Source organism: Oncorhynchus clarkii, chromosome 23 (genome assembly GCF_045791955.1).
Source record: "Oncorhynchus clarkii lewisi isolate Uvic-CL-2024 chromosome 23, UVic_Ocla_1.0, whole genome shotgun sequence".
Lineage (NCBI taxonomy): Eukaryota > Metazoa > Chordata > Actinopteri > Salmoniformes > Salmonidae > Oncorhynchus > Oncorhynchus clarkii.
Window position 1 is genome coordinate 47,556,079 of NC_092169.1, and position 20,036 is coordinate 47,576,114.

The 20,036-nt window shown below is 42.8% G+C and overlaps 1 protein-coding gene across 1 annotated transcript in view; it reads right to left on the reverse strand.

Annotated features, from left to right (window-relative positions):
• The window catches only part of LOC139381619 (forkhead box protein N2-like), a 40,535-nt gene extending 20,771 nt beyond the window's left edge, over positions 1–19,764 (reverse strand). Inside the window, exon 1 of the mRNA XM_071125284.1 lies at positions 19,642–19,764. The gene's annotated coding sequence lies outside the window, so the exon portion shown is untranslated. The remainder of the gene's footprint in view (positions 1–19,641) is intronic.
• Between the last annotated feature and the right edge of the window lie 272 nt (positions 19,765–20,036).

Here is a 20,036-nt window from a genome sequence, read left to right on the forward strand (position 1 = left end):
ATTAGGTCTTTCTGATGAGTTCCCAGGAAAGGGCTGAAACAGCCCATATTAATACGTAGTCTTAGAAATCGGGTTAATGAAATCCTTAACTTGCTAACATCAGATAACCTTCATATATTAGCCATTTCTGAGACTCCGATAATTCATTTGATGATACAGCAGTAGCAAAACAAGGCTATAACATCTATAGAAGAGACAGAAATGGTTAAGGGGAGGTGTTGCTGTATAAATTCAGAGCCATATCCTTCTAATGCTTAGAGAAGATCTTATGTCAAGTGTTATTGAAGTGTTGTGGTTGCAGGTTCACTTTGCACATCTACAGCCTTTTCTTTTGGGGTGTAGCTATAGGCCACCAAGTGCTAACAGTCAGTATCTAAATTATGTGTGGAATGCTTGAAATTGTATGTGATGTAAACAGAGGTCTACTTTCTTGGGGACCTGAATATTGACTGGTTTTCAACAAGTTGTCCGCTCAAGAGGAAGCTTCTTACTGTAAACAGTGCCTGTAATCTGGTTCAAATGATTTAATCAATGTACCAGGGTGTTTACAAGATCACCACATGCATTGATCACATTTTTAGTAATACTGAAGAACTTTGTTCTAAAGCTGTATCCTTTCCCATTGGATGCAGTGATTACATTATAAGTGGCTATATCCAGGAATGCCAAAGTTATATCCAGGAAAGTCAAAGTTCCAACAGCTGGGCCTTAAATTGTGTATATGAAATCATACAAAAGATGTTGCTTTGATTCTTATGTGGATGATATTTGTTGGTCTGGTCTGATTAATGAGGAGCATCCAGACGCAGCACTTGATGCATTTATGAAATTGCTTCTTCAAATGATTGATTAAACATGCAATCTGACTGTTAAGGATCCGTGGATTAACGAGGAATTGAACAACTATGGTTGAAAGACATGGGGCAAAAGGAGTGGCTAATAAGTCTGGCTGCACATTTGACTGGTTGACTTACTGAAAATTGAAAAATTATGTGACTAAACTCAACAAAAATAAACCATTATGAAGCTACGGTCAATGGTGGGGGGACCTTTAGAGCACCTTAAATAAAAGTATGGGCAGAAAGACATTCAACTCCATCTTTCATCGAATCAGATGGCTTATTCATCACAAACCATTTGATGTTAATTATTTTAATGATTACTTCATTAGCAAAGTGGGCAAACTTAAGCAGAAAATTCCAACAATGAACAGTGAGTCATCGTATTCATGCACAAAAAAACAAATAATTAAAGAAAAGCATTGCAACTGTGAATTTTGTAAAGTTTGTGTGTGAGAGGTGGAAAAATTGTTATCGATCAATAATGACAAACCTCCGGGCACTGACAACTTCGATGAAAAGCTAATTAGGATGGTAGCTGACTCTGTAGCCACTGCTATCTGTCATATGTTTAAATCTGCGCTTCATGGAAAGGCTTCATCCTCAGGCCTGGAGGGTGGCCAAAGTAATTCCGCTTCCCAAGTGTGGCAAAGCGACCTTTACTTGTCCTAACAGCAGACCTATCAGCTTGCTGCCAGCTCCTAGCAAACGGTTGTAAAAAATAGTGTTTAACCAAATATGCTATTTCTCTGTAAACAAATTAACAACAGACCTTCGGCATGCTTATAGAGAAGGGCACTCAACATGTACCGCACTGACACAAATGACTGACAAAGAAATTGATAATAAGAATATTGTGGGAGCTGTACCGTTAGATTTCCGTGCAGCCTTTAATATTATTGACCATAACCTGTTGTTGAAATAAAATGTGGGTGTTATGGCTTTTCAACCTCTGCCATGTTGTGGATTCAGAGCTATATATCTAATAGAACTCAGGCATTTATTTTCTTCTCTAATGTCAAAATAAGTCAAGTGGGGTGTACCGCAGGGCAGTTCTAGGCTCTCTACTCATTTCTATTTTTACCAATGAACTCCCACTGGCATTAAACAAACCATGTATGCTGATGATTCAACCATATACGCATCATCAACCACAGCTAATGAAGTCACTGAAACCCTTAAAAGATTTGCAGTCTGTTTTGGAATGGGTGTCCAGTTATAAACAGGTCCTGAAAATCTCAAACTGAAGAGCATTGTATTTGGTACAAATAATTCCCTAAGTTCTAGACCTCCCTCTAGAATCGGCTTCATGTTGCGAAATATGAAGCCGATTCTAGATTTCATTTTGGATTGGAGATGCTTAATGTGGGTCTGGAAGCGGAGTTTACAGTCTAACCAGACACCTAGGTATTTGTAGTTGTCCACATATTTTAAGTCAGAACCGTCCAGAGTAGTGATGCCAAACATACCCTCGTAAAACTGACCATCCTACCGATCCTCGACTTTGGCGATGTAATTTACAAAATAGCCTCCAACACTCTACTCAGCAAATTGGATGCAGTCTATCACAGTGTCATCCATTTTGTCACCAAAGCCCCATATACTACCCACCACTGCGACCTGTACGCTCTCGTTGGCTGGCCCTCGCTTCATACTCGTCACCAAACCCACTGGCTCCAGGTCATCTACAAGTCTTTGCTAGGTAAAGCCCCGCCTTATCTCAGTTCACTGGTCACCATAGCAGCACCCACTCGCAGCATGCGCTCCAGCAGGTATATTTCACTGGTCCCCCCCAAAGCCTCCTTTGGCTGCCTTTCCTCCCAGTTCTCTGCTGCCAATGACTGGAACAAACTGCAAAAATCGCTGGAGTTTTATATTTCCCTCACTAACTTCAAGCACCAGCTGTCAGAGCACCTGTACATAACCCATCTGTAAATAGCCCATCCACCTACCATCTTCTGCACTTCTATCACTCCAGTGTTTAATTGCTATATCATAATTACCTCGCCACTATGGCCTATTTTATTGCCTTATCTCACCTCATTTGCTCACATTGTATATAGACGTATTTTTCTACTGTATTATTGACTGTGATTATATGTTTGTTTTACTCCATGTGTAACTGTGTCGTTGTATGTGTCGAACTGCTTTGCTTTATCTTGGCCAGGTCGCAATTGCAAATGCGACCCAGCCTACCTGGTTAAATAAAAGGTGAAATACATTTTTTTTGTGTGTGTTTACAATGAATGAACCACAAAACAGCAAAACATTATTTTGTATCGCAACACAATACATTGACTCACACAGTAGCCTAAAGGAGAACACACAGGAAATAGTCTCACAGTACATGGAATTTACTTCCTCCTCTGGAATGTTTGTACACATTCAGTAGCTACTTCATAAGACTAGCTGAAAATATAGTACAATCACGCAAGAGCACAGAAGGCAGCCAGCAAAGAGACACCCCCCCCTCTCCTCCCCCCTGCTCACAACAAACTTTAGTCTTTGTCCCATGTCACCATGACAACCCTGCTACGGTCACTTCAATTAAGGGCACAAATCCTCCCAAAGAGAGAAAGTGGGAAAATAAGTAATCCATCGACGCTGGGCTGTGTCTGTCAACTGTAGCCAACAACCAATCAGCATTCAGCTTGAGGAAACCCTACAGTGACCGGGTAGTGTCTGTGGGGAACCACCAAACTTCCCGGTATAGGCTGGGGTGGTGCTGGAGTGATGCTGAGGCTGGGGTGGGTTGTGACTAGACTGGTGCTGGGCTAGGGTGGTCTGGGTTATGTCTGGGCTGAGCCTGATGCTTGGGGTGGGGGTTGAGGGACAGAGGATGGCTGGGCCCATCCTTTCGCCGTCGTTGAAGAGGAATTGGGTCAAGCTCTGCTCTGGACAGAGAAAGCAGGAGAGAGGGGGGAGACGGGAGAGTGAGGGCATAGAGTGGGAGAGAGAGAGTAGGCTCTGGGGACCTGGTGATGAGATGGAGGGAGCAGAAAAGAGGGCAGGGATGTGATGTGCACCAGTATACCCCTCAGCCCTAGACATTCATCTCACATCTCAGAGAGAGAGGATCAGTCTAGGTCTGGAGTTGGGTATTCACTTTCAGGGTTTACAGGGGGGGTCAGCAACAGGCAACCTCCTGTAGAGATTTTTTTTCAAAGGAAGAGTAAAACATTTGTACATTTGTACATAGCCTAACAACAAGTGTCCTTACAAAGAGAGTGTAGTAGAAAGAAAAGGGTTGAGAGAGCGAGCCAGCCAGCAACAGAGAGAGAGCGAGCAAGCTAGAGAGCGAGCCAGCCAGCCAGCCAGAGAACGAGCCAGCCAGCCAGAGAACGAGCCAGCCAGCCAGCCAGCCAGAGAACGAACCAGCCAGCCAGCCAGAGAACGAACCAGCCAGCCAGCCAGCCAGAGAACGAACCAGCCAGCCAGCCAGAGAACGAGCCAGCCAGCCAGCCAGAGAACGAGCCAGCCAGCCAGCCAGAGAACGAGACAGCCAGCCAGAGAGTGCCGGCCAGAGCCAGAGCGCACCGGCCAGAGAGAGACGGAGCTCCAGAGAGAGACGGAGCTCCAGAGAGAGACGGAGCTCCAGAGAGAGACGGAGCGCCAGAGAGAGACGGAGCGCCAGAGAGAGACGGAGCGCCAGAGAGAGACGGAGCGCCAGAGAGAGACGGAGCGCCAGAGAGAGACGGAAGTGTTTCCTCTATATTATATATATATTCATTGCCACCACAAAGGGGGAAAAAAAATCCATCATATGTATTTATTATTTTGGGGATGGTCAAATATTCAGTGTAAACTTAAAGGACTAATATCTGAAAAGTATATAGCTCTATCTTTAAATAAGTTATTTAAAAACTAACAATCAACAAAAATACATTGAACTTAAATCTAACCGCATGATGTAAAGTGTTGATCCCATGTTTCACTTCTAATGCAGTTCTTCTAGCTGGCTGATGAGGCATATCTGCTGCTACTACTCAACAATTAGAACCACTCTGTTGTATGATGTGGAGGTCTGGGACAACAAACAGGCCGGGTGGTCATTAACCTCAATTAGTAGCACAAAGACCCTCCTCCCCCTCTCTGCTGCACCACCACCGGTCCAGGGCCCACGCCCCCAACATCCTTCAGGTAAAACCCCACCAGCCACATTTAAATATCAACAGTCTTTTTTTATGTGCATGGTGTTCTAGTGGGTATGTACATATACTGAACAAAAATATAAAATGCAACAGGCAACCATTTCAAAGAATTCACTGAGTTACAGTTCAATTGAAATAAATCCATTAGGCCCTAATCTATGGAATTCACATGAGGTTGTGGTGGTGGATGGGCACGACAATGGGCCTCCGCATCTCATCACAGTATCTCTGTGCATTCAAATTTCCATCAATAAAATGTAATTGTGTTCGTTGTCCTTAGCTTATGCCTGCCCATACCATAACCCAACCGCCACCATGGGGCATTGTTCACAACATGAACATCAACAAGCCGCGGTTATATTTTTGGCCTGTTTATTTGTGTATAGTGCATTCAGAAAGTATTAGACCTCTTGACTTTCACATTACAACCTAGTTATAAAATTGACTAAACACATTTTTTACTGATCAATCTTCACACAATACCTCAAAATGACAAAGTGAAAATAGGTTTTTAGAAATACCTTATTTACATTAAGTATTCAGACCCTTTCCTATGAGACACGAAATTGAGTTCAGATGCATCCTGTTTCTATTAATCATCCTTGAGATGTTTTTCAACTTGATGAGCCCACCTGTGGTAAACTCAATTGATTGGACATGATTTGGAAAGGCACACACCTGTCTATATATGGTTCCACAGTTGACAGTGCATGTCAGTGCAAAAACCAAGCCATGAGGTGGAAGGAATTGTCCGTAGAGCTCCGAGACAGGATTGTGTCGAGGCACAGATCTGAGGAATGGTACCAAAACATTTCTGCAGCATTGAAGGTCACCAAGAACACAGTAGCCTCCATCATTCTTAAATGAACAAAGTTTGGAACCCCAAGACTCTTCCTAGAGCTGGCCAGCCAGCCAAACTGAGCAATCAGGGAAAAGGGCTTTGGTCAGGGAGGTGACCAAGAACCAGATGGTCACTCCGACCGAGCCCCTCTGTGGAGATGGGAGAATCTTCCAGAAGGACAACCATCTCTGCAGCACTCCACCAATCAGGCCTTTATGGTAGAGTGGCCAGAAGGAAGCCGCCACTCAGTAAAAAAGGCACAGGACAGCCCACTTGGAGTTAGCCAACATAAAAATCAGATTCTCTGGTCTGATGAAACCAAGATTGAACTATTTGGCCTGAATTCCAAATGTCACATCTGGAGGAAACCTGTCACCACCCCTACGGTGAAGCGTGGTGGTGGCGGCAGCATCATGTTGTGGGGATGTTTGTCAGCGGCAGGGACTGGGAGACCAGTCAGGATCGAGGGAAAGATGAACGAAGCAAAGCACAGAGAGATTCTGGATGAAAACCTGCTCAGAGTGCTAAGGACCTCAAACTGAGGCAAAGGTTCAAGTTTCAACAGGACAACGACTCAAAGCACACAGCCAAGACAACGCAGGAGTGGCTTTGGGACAAGTCTCTGAATGTCCTTGAGTGGCCCAGCCAGAGCCCGGACTTGAACCCGATCGAACATCTCTGGAGAGACCTGAAAATAGCTGTGCAGCGACGGTCCCCATCCAACCTGACAGAGCTTGAGAAGATCTACAGAGAATGGAAGAAACTCCAAATACAGGTGTGCCATGCTTGTTGCATCAAATCCAAGACTTGAGTCTGTAGTTGCTGCCAAATGTGCTTCAAAGTAACGAGTAAAATGTTTGAAGACTTATGTAAATGTGATTCAGATTTCTATTTATTTCTAAATTTGCAAAAACCTGTTTTTGCTTTATCATTATGGGGTAGTGTGTGTAGATTGATGAGGGGGGGGGGGGGGATTTGATCCATTTTAGAATAAGGCTTTAACCTAAATTGTGGAAAAAGTGAAGGGGTCAGAATACTTTCTGAATGCAGTGTGTGTGTTATTTATGCTAGATAAAACAGACCAAAACACCAGCTGAAGGGAACCCATCCCAAGATCACAAAGGAAGTGCTCTTAGCTGATTATCACATTCCCGCTGCGTAGTTGAATTATCATCGCTGTTATGAGTATCATTATCCTTGCTCTTATCAAAAGGCATCAAAGCGGGATGCGGCAAGGTGATCGAGGGGTCCGCTAGCTGGTTAATGGGCCACGTGTGAGTGAGTGAGAGCTAATGAGAGATATTAGCTTGTTGACTTCTCAGTGCTAAGCAAATTGCTACCGAAGCTGGCCCGGATGGTAGCCTATCGGTTCACCTGCAAGTTAAAACTACCACCCTCTCCATCGGGCCAGCCCCTCCATTATAAATGTGCTAACAGACAGACAAAAGACAGGTGCAGAGGCATATTAGGCTAATTTCCCTTTGAAACTTTATCCTATTAATGCACTGATTTAAAAAGACAAAAGAACATACAGCGGCATTAGGTTTGTGGTGACTTAATGACTCTTTAGATATGTACAGAAAAATGTGATGGCATTAGTGGGTACAGTCAAAGCAGTGGTTTTCTTAGCTTTGGTGCCTTTAAACACCACCCAGGTTATGGAGCGATTTCCTCAGTGACAACAGAAGAGGAGACTGGCTTCTGCTCCATCTCCCGATCTGCAGTGGTTGCCGTGGCAGCAGGGCCTAGCTGTAAAGGGAAGTGATTGTGCTGTACTCTATGGCGGAGCGAGGCATGAGGAGAAAGGCTAATGTGGAGAAATCAATACACGCTCCGCTCAAAGTGCTGAGGCCAGCATTCTCCTCAAACCTCCCTCACAAAGACGAGGACACACTGACAGAGAAAGAGAGACATCAGCCCAGCTGTCAGAAAAAAAGTAATTATTTGAGAATGCAGAAAGCATGAGAGCCTCCCTTAAAACAATTTAAATGACCCCCACACTACAATTCAAATGTTGCATTGAAATCTAAACATGCCATTTTGAGTTGATAGAAGTGGATAAAGGCATAGACACACTGTACCAAAACGATTGACTCAAACCTCTAACACCTCTGTAATAGATACTGTGTGTCACAATACTGAAGCACACATTATGACAAAAGGTTGGTTAGATTTCAGCTGATACTTGTTAGAGTGGGTGTTACATTACAACCTGGTCTGTGTAGTGTGTGTCTTACTCTGTTGGTCAAACTGGTTTGTGTGTCTCTAGTCTGTCGGAGTGCAGTAGACCGGCAGGTCCACTGATGAGAGGTCAGAGATGCTACAGTATTCCTCATTGAGGTTGAATATTTTCTGACACTGAGAAATGGATGGGGTTGAATGTGTGCTAGAGGTGAAAGCAAACAGAGTTGAGTTGAAACAAAGACGTTAGATTCAGCCTCGCTTTCTCCTCATACAAAGGAGCGGTTGTTTTTGCTCTGGCGACATTTCACAAGCCCAACAGTATTCTAAACAGAGAACTGAGCAAGGGGGAAACGCCTCAGGCCTGGTGAGGAAGTTCATTTACAAAGACAGACCAACTCACACAGAGCAACTCACAGAGAGACACCTCTATGGGACTGTGGACTTGACCAGCGACAGGAGTGGAGGTTAGGTGGAGTTCCCTACAAAAGCTCTATGCGTGTGCGTCTACAGAATGTACCCATTACCACAGCATGCACTGTCAGACAAACAGTACCCACATGGCAAGCATATGGGGAAATACAAACAGAGTTGAGGATGAGAACAAAATTACAGAACAAGGATGAGCACCAGAGAATGCCAAGAGTGCGCAAAGCGGTCATCAAGGCAAAGGGTGGCAACTTTGAAGAATCTAAATATATTTCGATTTAACACTTTTTTGGTTACTACATGATTCCATGTGTTATTTCATCATTTTGATGTCATTATTATTACACAATGTAGAATATAAGTAAAAAATAAAGAAAAACCCTGGAATGAGTAGGACTGGTACTGAGATATATATATATATATATACACACACACACACACACACACACACACACACTGCTCAAAAAAATAAAGGGAACACTTAAACAACAATGTAACTCCAAGTCAATCACACTTCTGTGAAATCAAACTGTCTCCATAAATTTCACATGCTGTTGTGCAAATGGAATAGACAACAGGTGGAAATTATAGGCAATTAGCAAGACAGGAGAACGTTCTGCTGCCTGCAACATCCTCCAGCATGACCGGTTTGTCGATGGGTCAGTCATGGTGTGGGGTGGCATTTCTTTGGGGGGGGCCGCACAGCCCTCCATGTGCTCGCCAGAGGTAGCCTGGCTACCATTAAGTACCGAGATGAGATCCTCAGACCCTTTGTGAGACCATATGCTGGTGCGGTCGGCCCTGGGTTCCTCCTAATGCAAGACAATGCTAGACCTCATGTGGCTGGAGTGTGTCAGCAGTTCCTGCAAGAGGAAGGCATTGATGCTATGGACTGGCCCGCCCGTTCCCCAGACCTGAATCCAATTGAGCACATCTGGGACATCATGTCTCGCTCCATCCACCAACGCCACGTTGCACCAGACTGTCCAGGAGTTGGCGGATGCTTTAGTCCAGGTCTGGGAGGAGATCCCTCAGGAGACCATCCGCCACCTCATCAGGAGCATGCCCAGGCGTTGTAGGGAGGTCATACAGACACGTGGAGGCCACACACACCACTGAGCCTCATTTTGACTTGTTTTAAGGACATTACATCAAAGTTGGATCAGCCTGTAGTGTGGTTTTCCACTTTAATTTTGTGTGTGACTCCAAATCCAGAACTCCATGGGTTGATAAATTTGATTTCCATTGATCATTTTTGTGTGATTTTGTTGTCAGCACATTCAACTATGTAAAGAAAAAAGTATTTAATAAGAATATTTCATTCATTCAGATCTAGGGTGTTATTTTAGCGTTCCCTTAATTTTTTTGAGCAGTGTATATATAGCGCAAGTCCGATAGGGAAAGTATGTGGTGAGGACAAACACGGTCCTTTAGCTCAGATACTAGTGGAGAGAGTGAGATAGATAGCCTAACCTAGGCCTCCCCAGTGGTGCAGCGGTCTAAGGTACTGCATCTACAGACCCGGGTTTGATCCCGGGATGCATCACAACAGGCCATGGTCGGCGCACAACTGGCCCAGGGTCATCCGGGTTAGGGGAGGGTTTACTTGGCTCATCGCGCTCTAGCGACTCCTTGTGGCAGGCCGGGCACTTGCAGGCTGACATCGGTCGGTGTTTCCTCTGACGCATTGATGTGGCTGGCCTCCGGGTTAAGTGGGTGTTAAGAAGTGCGGTTTGGAGGGTCACGTTTCGGAGGATGCACGACTCGACCTTCGCCTCCCGAGCCAGTTAGGGAGTTGCAGCGATGAGACAAGATCGAAATTGGGGAGAAAGGGGGGGGTCAAATAAAAAATATAAATTAATAAAGTAGGCTAAACTAAAGGGTTGCAGTGGAATATGGATCTCCATTTGTCTACCGATTGTTCAGAGCACTGTTGATGTCTGACTGCTGACATTTTCATGTGATTCTACATGTAAAAATCACATCTAGCATGGCACGTGTTGTTGTCTATCCTCACCACCTGGGGACGGCCCGTCAGGAAGTCCAGGATCCAGTTGCAGAGGGAGGTGTTTAGTCCCAAGGTCCTGAGCTTAGTGATAAGCTAGGAGGAAAGGGATCGTCGACGCGTGGGAAACAGGGGGTTAACTGCCTTGCTCAGGGGCAGACAACAGATTTTTACCTTGTCAGCTTGGAAGGCACTATACTGTTGAACGCTGAGCTGTAGTCTGAACAGCATTCTCACGTAGGTGTTCCTTTTGTCCAGGTGGGAAAGGGCAGTGTTGAGTGCAATAGAGATTACGTCATCTGTGGATCTGTTAGGGCAGTATGCAAGTTGGAGTGGGTCCAGGGTGTCTGGGATGATGGTGTTGATGTGAGCCATGAGCCATGACCAGCATTTCAAAGCAATTCATGGCTACAGATGAGTGTTTTACGGGGCAATAGTCATTTAGACAGGTTACCTTGGCGTTCTTGGGCACAGGGACTATGGTGGTCTGCTTGAAACATGTACATATTACAGACTGGGTCAGGGAGAGGTTGAAAATGTCAGTGAAGACACTTGCCAGCTCTGGCCTTCCAAAGTACAACTCAGACTATCAGTGTTCAGCGATGGCTCACTCTTAAGGGTCATGTGATTTAGAGTTCAGTCAGTTGGTGTGCAAACATTGCCCCAGCTAACACAGAGCTACGTGGCAGAACACTCACAAGCTGCAGAATCATGTATTAAAAGGGTAGTACTACGCAACTTTCGGAACAAATTAAAATGCATGTGCTCATTCCAGAAGATGTGGGTGAAATGTGTGGAGAATTTCAGCAACGCTTGTTAATACTAGTCTATTCAAATCAATGACGTAACAGAATAATTATTTAATAATCTAGAAACCCTTTCGTCTCAACTTTTTTCTTGACATTTATTACATTGCAACCTCTTGACACCAATGTGAGTCGTTGTGCATTCTTTGAACATAGGCCTACACCATTATAAACTCGGTTAAGCTATGAAAGAAACAGGATTTTTGGTGCAGGTACAGCCAACTAGCACATAAATATTACGATATTGTCAATATTATACAGTACAATATCACGGTATGTAACTGTATCAATTTTTCCTCCACCACTAGTAAAGTCACACTAGTCTTAAATAGACAGGATCAGAGAAGCTTTCAGAAGGTACACAACGTCTGGTCCGTGGCTCTGAGCAGTGTGTGTGTGTGTGTGTGTGTCAGGAGATGAAATATGTGAGCAGCTGCAGTCATTAAAAGCAGTAACCTCCAAACAAAGGCCAGATCATATCAGCAGACAGACAAGAGCCTTGATGGGTTGATAGAGGAGGCAGTGGCAACAGACAAATTGGCTGCTTCAGTGGGATAAACCAGAAACCACCAGATATGGCCAGAGAGGAGCCGGAGAAGAGGAGAGCTTACTAACCCAAAGGGGACAACTCTCAGAGAAGACAAGAAGGAGATATGGTCCTGACATGAATCAGGAAGACTAAAATAAAGAACCAAGACAGCACACCGCTGTTGTTTTTCTGCTCTTCTTTCACTTCCTTTAAAGCTGCAATATGTCACTTTTTGGGCTAACTGACCAAATTCACATAGAAATGTGAGTTAGACAGTAGATCTGTCTCTACTGTCTCTACTGTCTCTAGGTCTAAGAAGCGTTAGATCTGTTCTATACATGCTGTTTCTATGCTTCCCGTTCTTAGTTTTGTTTGTGTCATACTTTCAGTTTTGTACACCAGCTTCAAAAAGCTTAAAATACAATATTTTTGGTTATTTAAAAGATACTTCACAGCAGATTAGATACAAGGGACAATGATTCTCTATACTTCTTTTGTCACAAACTGAAATTTGGCGAACTATTATAATTTTGCGACCAGGAAATAGTGGTGCGATTTCCACATACTGCACCTTTAAATCACACAGCCTGAGTTGAATACAGATTGAATTTTCACTTTTTCATGCAACACTGAGGTGGTGTCTACACTTGACACTTACATGGGACTTATGCTATCCTAATATAAAGATCACATTGAAAAGACGGGTCTAGACGCACAAGTCGCTTTATGGTCCGATTGTGGTCAGATCTGGCTGACATATCAGGGGTAGTCAGGGATGCATCGTGTGCGGATTTCTCCTCAGTCTGAACGCAATCAGGCTACCAAAAGCACATACAGTGGGTGAAATCATCAGCACTTTTCCCACAATTCTCCAGAGGCATAATAATGTTGGAGGAAATTCATTCCCAGCATGTGAGGAACGTGTGTGCTGGCCTCATAAATGCTAGCAAGCTAATTAATATTTAGAAATCCAAGAGTTAAGCTAACCCATTTGCAATCCCTTTAACATTGCCTGCTAGTTTGCAGACTGGCCAATTCCATTTGAATACAGCCCGGGAAAAGGTCATCTGGACACACTGTGGACACATTTACATGCAGTTGCAGATGCATGACGCACTGGGTATTCCATGATCAAAACTCTAAGATCAGAATACTAAAGCTACATGAACGGTTAAGTCTAGACGGCCTGAGAAACAGTAAACAAGAGTGGTGAACATCTTGCTACTGTGTCTGTCCATGAAAATGCTGGCGCTAAACTGAAATTCAATAGTCCACCGGTTTCCCTCCTTCAAAATGAATCCCAAACGTTACCAATAAACTTATCCAAACAAGTCAAACAATGTTTATAATCAAACCTCAGGTACCCCAATACGTAAATTAACTATAAAATTTAAGACGGATAATAGTATGTTCATTACCTGGAGATAAATAACAAAGAATGCACTTTCACCCACGCGCATGGAAACACTACAGCCAAAATGGGAGCCACTTAGAAAAACTACAACCTCTAGCTCCATTTTCCCAAAAACCAGCCTGAAACTCTGTCTAAAGACTGTTGACATCTAGTGGAAGCCCTAGGAACTGCAATCTGGGAGGACTTCTCATAATAAACATGAAAGCCATTGGAAACGGTGGAAGGCTGAAATTATATATTTTTTGGATGATTTGTCCGCTGGGTTTTGCCTGCCATGTCAGTTCTGTTATACTCAGACATCATTTTAACAGTGTTAGAAACTTTAGAGTGTTTTCTATCCAAATCTACCAATTATATGCATATCCCAGCTTCTGGGCCTGAATAACAGGCAGTTTACTCTGGGCGGGCACGCTTTTCATCCGGACGTGAAAATACTGCCCACTACCCAAGAGAGGTTAAAAGAAAAGAATTTTAGCAGGCAATATTAACTAAACATGCAGGTTCAAAAATATATACTTGTGTATTGATTTTAAAGAAAGGCATTGATGTTTATGGCAAGGTACACATTGGTGCAACGACAGTGCTTTTTTCGCGAATGTGCTTGTTAAATCTTCACACGTTTGGAGAAGTAGGCTGTGATTCGATGAGAAATTAACCGGCACCGCATCGATTATATGCAACGCAGGAGAAGCTAGATAACTACACGTGGTTGATGATATTACTAGTTTAATTACAAAAATAAACCAACCAACCACGCAGAGAACACAATGTTTGAAGGTCATTGTTAAAATCACAGACCTTTTCAAGACTGGCTGTTGATCAGACTGGTACTTTAGTTAACTACATGAACGGCACAAAACTCACCCGTTTTTGTTCCTACAGGCAGTGTGTTTTCTAATTCTAACACCATCTCAAACCCCAAACGCTACTCCAGAATGTTCAGATAGGCCCAGTTGCTACACACATCGTCAGACCACCAGTTATCTTCACACCTTGAGTGTTAATTGGGTATAAAGGGTGTTGAGTGCAGCACCTTAGCACACTGGAGTCAATAGAATAATAGGAGTGACAGAGGTTAGTTAACTATTTCGGTCTCCATAACAGACTTCCAGACATGTCAACTTATTTAAGGACTGCTGCTAATCCTAATGGCCTCCATTAAACAGCCCCAGCTAAAACACAATCCCCTATACAGACCACTACTATAGTTCTGAAGAGGTATAGGCTAACCTTTCATCATTCCGGGTCGAAGTCCATCACACTGTGATAACATGGCATTGTTGTTAACGTAATAGGGAATGCTTTGTATTCACAGACTGGTAGGCCTTAAAGTAACAGACATACAAGCCTTATAAGTCCTTAACACTAATGCATGTGAAGAACATGCAATCTAACAGTATTTACTTATTGGAAAGCGGAATAACTGGCATATTACCTTGTGAAACACGTTTATGATAGTTATAGCGCCTATAGGCAAGGCATGATGAATGTATTAAGAGTAACAAAGCACCTATAGCCTCCTACATGTCTCAGAACCATTAGTGAGTGTTCCATTCCCTAGTCTCCAGAGTGAGATGGATAATGTCAGTCTGGTACACTTCAACATGTCCCAGAGGACAAGGACAGAATATTCACCAAAATTGAAGCACCGGGCTCTTTCTATTGCACTTCTTGATTAAAATGGCATGTCTTTCACTGTGGAATATGGTTAGTGTGTTGTTGTCAACATAGTGCTGAGTGCAAATAAAGGGGTGGGATTTCGATTCTAGAATCTAATGCCGGCGATTGAAATAACCTTATTATGTTGAGCAGCCAAGATGATCAACAACACATACACCCTACACGCACGCACACACAGACTTGTGACAATCTTTCCACCATGTGCCTGTGCTGAGAGATAGCCATTACATAGCAGGGTTAGCAGCAGCATTACTAGGGTTATGGGCAGGGCATATTTATAGTCATGAATGCCATGAAAGAGAGAACGTCTCAAACTACTTCAGGCAGCTAAGATACTTACCCGTCTGACTGCAGCCCTCCTCTAGAAGTATGTATACGTGTGCACATTATGGTACATACATTTTTTTCCCCTTGCAAACGCACAGGGTAGAAACATTTTTAACAGCATATGGTTCAAAGAAAACCAATCATGTGCAGTGTGCTCACACACAAACACACGATGGGCCTGAATTCCTGGCAGTAAACTAATGACAGGTTGATCACTTCTGTTTCCCTACTTTTGTCTCAGGCCTGTTTATCTGTGGCACATTTGTCAGCAAACAGCATCTGTTTGACAAAACAGGAACACTGCCCCTCCCCACCCTAATCTCACACACGCACTTGCCTGCGTAACAAGACAACTACAGTAGGCAACACGTTTCAATCCAAATCATCATCCTGTTTTGTAAGAGAAAGGGGGAGACATGATCACACAGACACGAGAGGGGATACAATAATAGTATGTTATCACACCAACTGCCACACCTATGGAGAAAAAAAATGTTGAATTGGCTACCAACAGTCAGACAATCTTGTGATAATCCATTACCTCATGGATTTAGTGTAGCAGTCATTCTCAGAAAACAGGCAGCTAACCCACTGTTCCTAGGCCGTCATAGAAAATAAGAATTTGTTCTTAACGGACTTGCCTAGTTAAATAAAAGGTAAAATAAAATAAAAAATAATAATTAAAAAAATTCTCTCAAGAATCAACTTTCACAAAATGCCCTCTGGAATCTCTGAGATTAGGATATGTACTTATCTATTTCATAAATATTATGTTTTGCGGCCAGATATTACGCATTTTAAAAACATTCCAAATTTCATTACCATAAAAATCCCCAAAAGTTACAAATGAATATTGAAATGTTTTTTTAAACAACGCTACCCTAATGAAAAGGGTCAAACATAACGCCGAAAACAAAAAAAGATTTCAAATTAACTTATCAATAATAATACAATTTTAGAAATCGGACTTTTCCACAATTTAAGCCGTTTGATAATGAGAAGGCCAAGGGGGTGTTTGAGAATATAACCTCATTCTGAAGGCATATAAGCAAATAAATTAACCTGTGCTCATCTAAGGAGTTTTTACAGGAACTTGAAAAAGTGTTACGTCACGAGACATGTCCACAGAAGTGTTAGTGCGTACTCCATACTATAACTTTGGGTGAAAATGTACCATTTAAAATATGACACCTTAGTCCTCAGAATGATGGTTGATTTTTGCTGTTAAACCATAGTTTTATAACTCAATTTGCTACAGACATTTTAAAACTGGTTTCATCGACCGTTGAGGTCAAGCACAAGGCAGTGTCCCCCTCACAAATTCAGAGTCCCTCTGTCGAAATAAAGGAAACACTTCAGGAAATGAGGGATACAAATTGTATTGGAAGCAGGCGCTTCCACACAGGTGTGGTCCCTGGGTTAATTAAGCAATTAACATCCCACCATGCTTAGGTTCATGTATAAAAATGCCCAGTTGGCCATTTTTCTGGCTACCATGGTAGACGAGATCTCAGTGACTTTGAAATAGTGGTCTCAAAGGAGCATAGGGGGTTTAAAGTGTGTGTGTGTGTGTGTGTAAGTGTCGCAATCACCAGATCTCAACTCAATTGAACACTTAAGGTTGTTTCTAGAGTGGCGACTGAGACAGCGTTTTCCACCACCACCATCAACAAAACATCCAATAATGGAATTTATTGTGGAAGAATGGTGTCACATCCCTCCAATAGAGTCCCAGATACTTCTAGAATCTATGCCACAGAATGGCAACATGGACAGGGTTGTGGGCCACAAAATGTGAACTCATAAGGAGCTGCAGTGGCTCGCAGATCAGCTACGCACAACCATTCTCACACATGCAGTCAGAGCCAGCCCTAGCCTTTTGGGGGCCATCAGCAACATTTTGTGGATATGCTATGTATATGCTAAAAAAAATCAATCATTTACCAATCTACTTTATTTTAGCTGACACGGCTAATTGAGTGACTGATAAGAAAATAAATACTGATGGATAACCAAATATAGAAATGTCACCTTGTGTATTCTACTATTATAACTCTCAACAATAAGGTGAGACCCAGACTAAGTTCCCCAAAAATGTGTGGGTAGCAAAATTCCAGGAAATTTCAATAAATTCCCAGAATTCCTGGTTGGAGAATTACAGAATTTGTTTTAAGTTCCTGGAATGTTGCAACCTGCAGCCCCAGTGTATGTGTGTATATATATATATATTATTATTTTTTATTTTTTTTGGGGGGGGGGTCAGTTGCCCATCCCTGATCTATGCCAAGGCGCATTGAAGATGTGCTGGATGCTCGTGGTGGCCCAATGCCCTATTAATTCGAATAATCCACCCAAAACCACTCATTCCTATAATTTACCATGTTATATAACACTAATATGTGATAATAATATTTTTGTTAACAAATCCTTAATTTTATAGTTTTAATAAGGTTGGTAGCAACATGTGAAAATTATTGTGGAAATCTGTTGCAGCTCAAGTCAACTACAAAACCCACAATACAATGAATGTAAAAATCAGCTAAACAAATTCAGGAGCCTACAATTTCACCATGTTCAACCTGCAGATCAATGTGCCTCGAGTGTTGAGTCTGACATTCACAACGGTACCATGCAATGCACCCTGGACTGAAGAGGTGACCTCTTAAATTACACATATCTTGAGGTAGGAATATCGCAAAAATATAATCAATGGCTCATTTGAGAGAAGACGACCTCCTGCGTTATGACATTAGCCAGTATTTACATCCGACATTGTATGATATGCTTTTGCTAGAAGTCACATTCTGATTAACTTCCAGTGTAATGAGAGCGGCTTTATCGCAATGCTAAGTCATACCGGCAGAATTTCTGCCTGCTTTAATGGAAATAGCTCAGATACACATGAAATGACACCAGGAATCGATAGAACATTGCTTAGAGATGCGAAAACAACAGTCCAAATCTTTCCTCTAAGACACCACGTTGGTGTTCCCTTTATTTTGGCAGTTACCTGTAGCTACTCCAAAGGCAATTTGACACTAAACACATTGAATGTCCAGGGATGTGCTGATATGTTCCAATATATGACGAGGGTCTTCTTCAGAGTTGCTGTGGTGACTTCTTCCATCACCAGTGAGCTGTGTCGCTGTCCCATAATGCATTGTCAAATACCACGCTCCATTTCAACTGGCAAAATTGCAGCGTGGGACAATCTGCATGTGAGTGATTGAGGATTTGACTCAACGTCCATCCAGATATATATTGCATTGAGTGCAGGCCAACTCATGGGACAGAGGCTGAGCGGAAGAAATTAAAGGTTAGCAACCAATCTTTCGCTTGATCAGCTCTTCGATATCCCCTGGACCACGTGTCACGGGAAATTTCACTCAATGAGGAATCAATAACAGAAATAATTCACTCATCATTTTCACACACAAAGCGACTATCGCTGTTTGATAGACCGAAAACACCGCAAATGGGCTACAGTCAAACATGGTAACACCCCCTGCTACTGTCGCCCAACAAAATTGCCCTACATGTTCTCCTCAAATGAAAAAGCGTTCTTGCATTAACAAATCAACGACTAAGGTTTAAAATACTATTTCAGATTACTTTAAAAATCTCCATGCTGCAAATTACACAGATGGCATGACCTCATTTAATACATGAAATAAGTTCAGGCAGTTATCGATGTGGTGTCTGACAAATGGTTGAACTTGCAGGCAGACTCGTGTCATGACTCATGGCAATCTAACGTCGAATGAAACAGGGAGTAAACATAACACATTCAAGAAACTACAACGATACGTGTTCATCGAATGACTGCATGCGAAAACTTGCCATTTGATATGACCCTTAAAACCGTTAGGAAAGTAGCGAAGCTACTTCCATCGTCGCTACACATATATCCACCGTCGCTACACATTGTTGCAATTGATATATACGTCTGTAAAGGTGTTTAATGCATGCTCAAATCGGAATAAAAACATTGGACGGCCAATTGTATCTTGTTGGCTACTGCTCGGTCACAAACGAAGTTTGCTACAGTTAGCTCGATAGCTAATGCCACATGGAAGACAAGACGCCAAAACAACTTCTTAGCACAAGGTAGCTCTAGTATAGTATATATTGTAGAGTTGAGAAACTCAAGTATTTTTTTTTATTAAAAACACATTTCACGTTTCCATATAACATATGGAATTATGTTGAAATTATGAATTTATGTAGCTTACCATAACCTAAAGCTAGAGTTCGGATAACAAACGGGGGAAGTAACGTTACATGTTTGTCCGCTATAGAACTGCCATGCTGGCTGCTCGAGCTATCAGTTACTGCTCTCATTTACTTCGCGCTGCCTTTCACCGGCCATGGAAAACACAACGCATTCCGTGATATCTCACACCATGAAATGAAATAAGCATATCTTCTCAACTACTTACAATCATGCACGCGGTTCCTGTAAAATAGCAGTGTGGCTGGAATCGTGTGTTCAGGTGTCTGTCTCAGTTTCTCACAGTGTCGGAGATCACATCCGCAGCTGCTTCCTCATACACGCAACGCGCAGATCACGCCGCACAGCAACGCTACCAAACCCCTCTCCGTCGCCAAGGCAACAAACCCACTTCAGCCAATCATAACCCCTCCCTTCCATACCCCCTGGCATCTGGCCGCAGCGCGGAAGAACAGCGTTGATTTGTGCGCGCGGTCGCCGCTACACAATTTGTATTTATTTTTTATTCACAGGAGTTCATTATGTAGCCTAACTAGAATATGGCGTATTGTAAACGCAATTAAATTAGATTGAACAAGCGCACAGTACCATTGTTTTATGTCT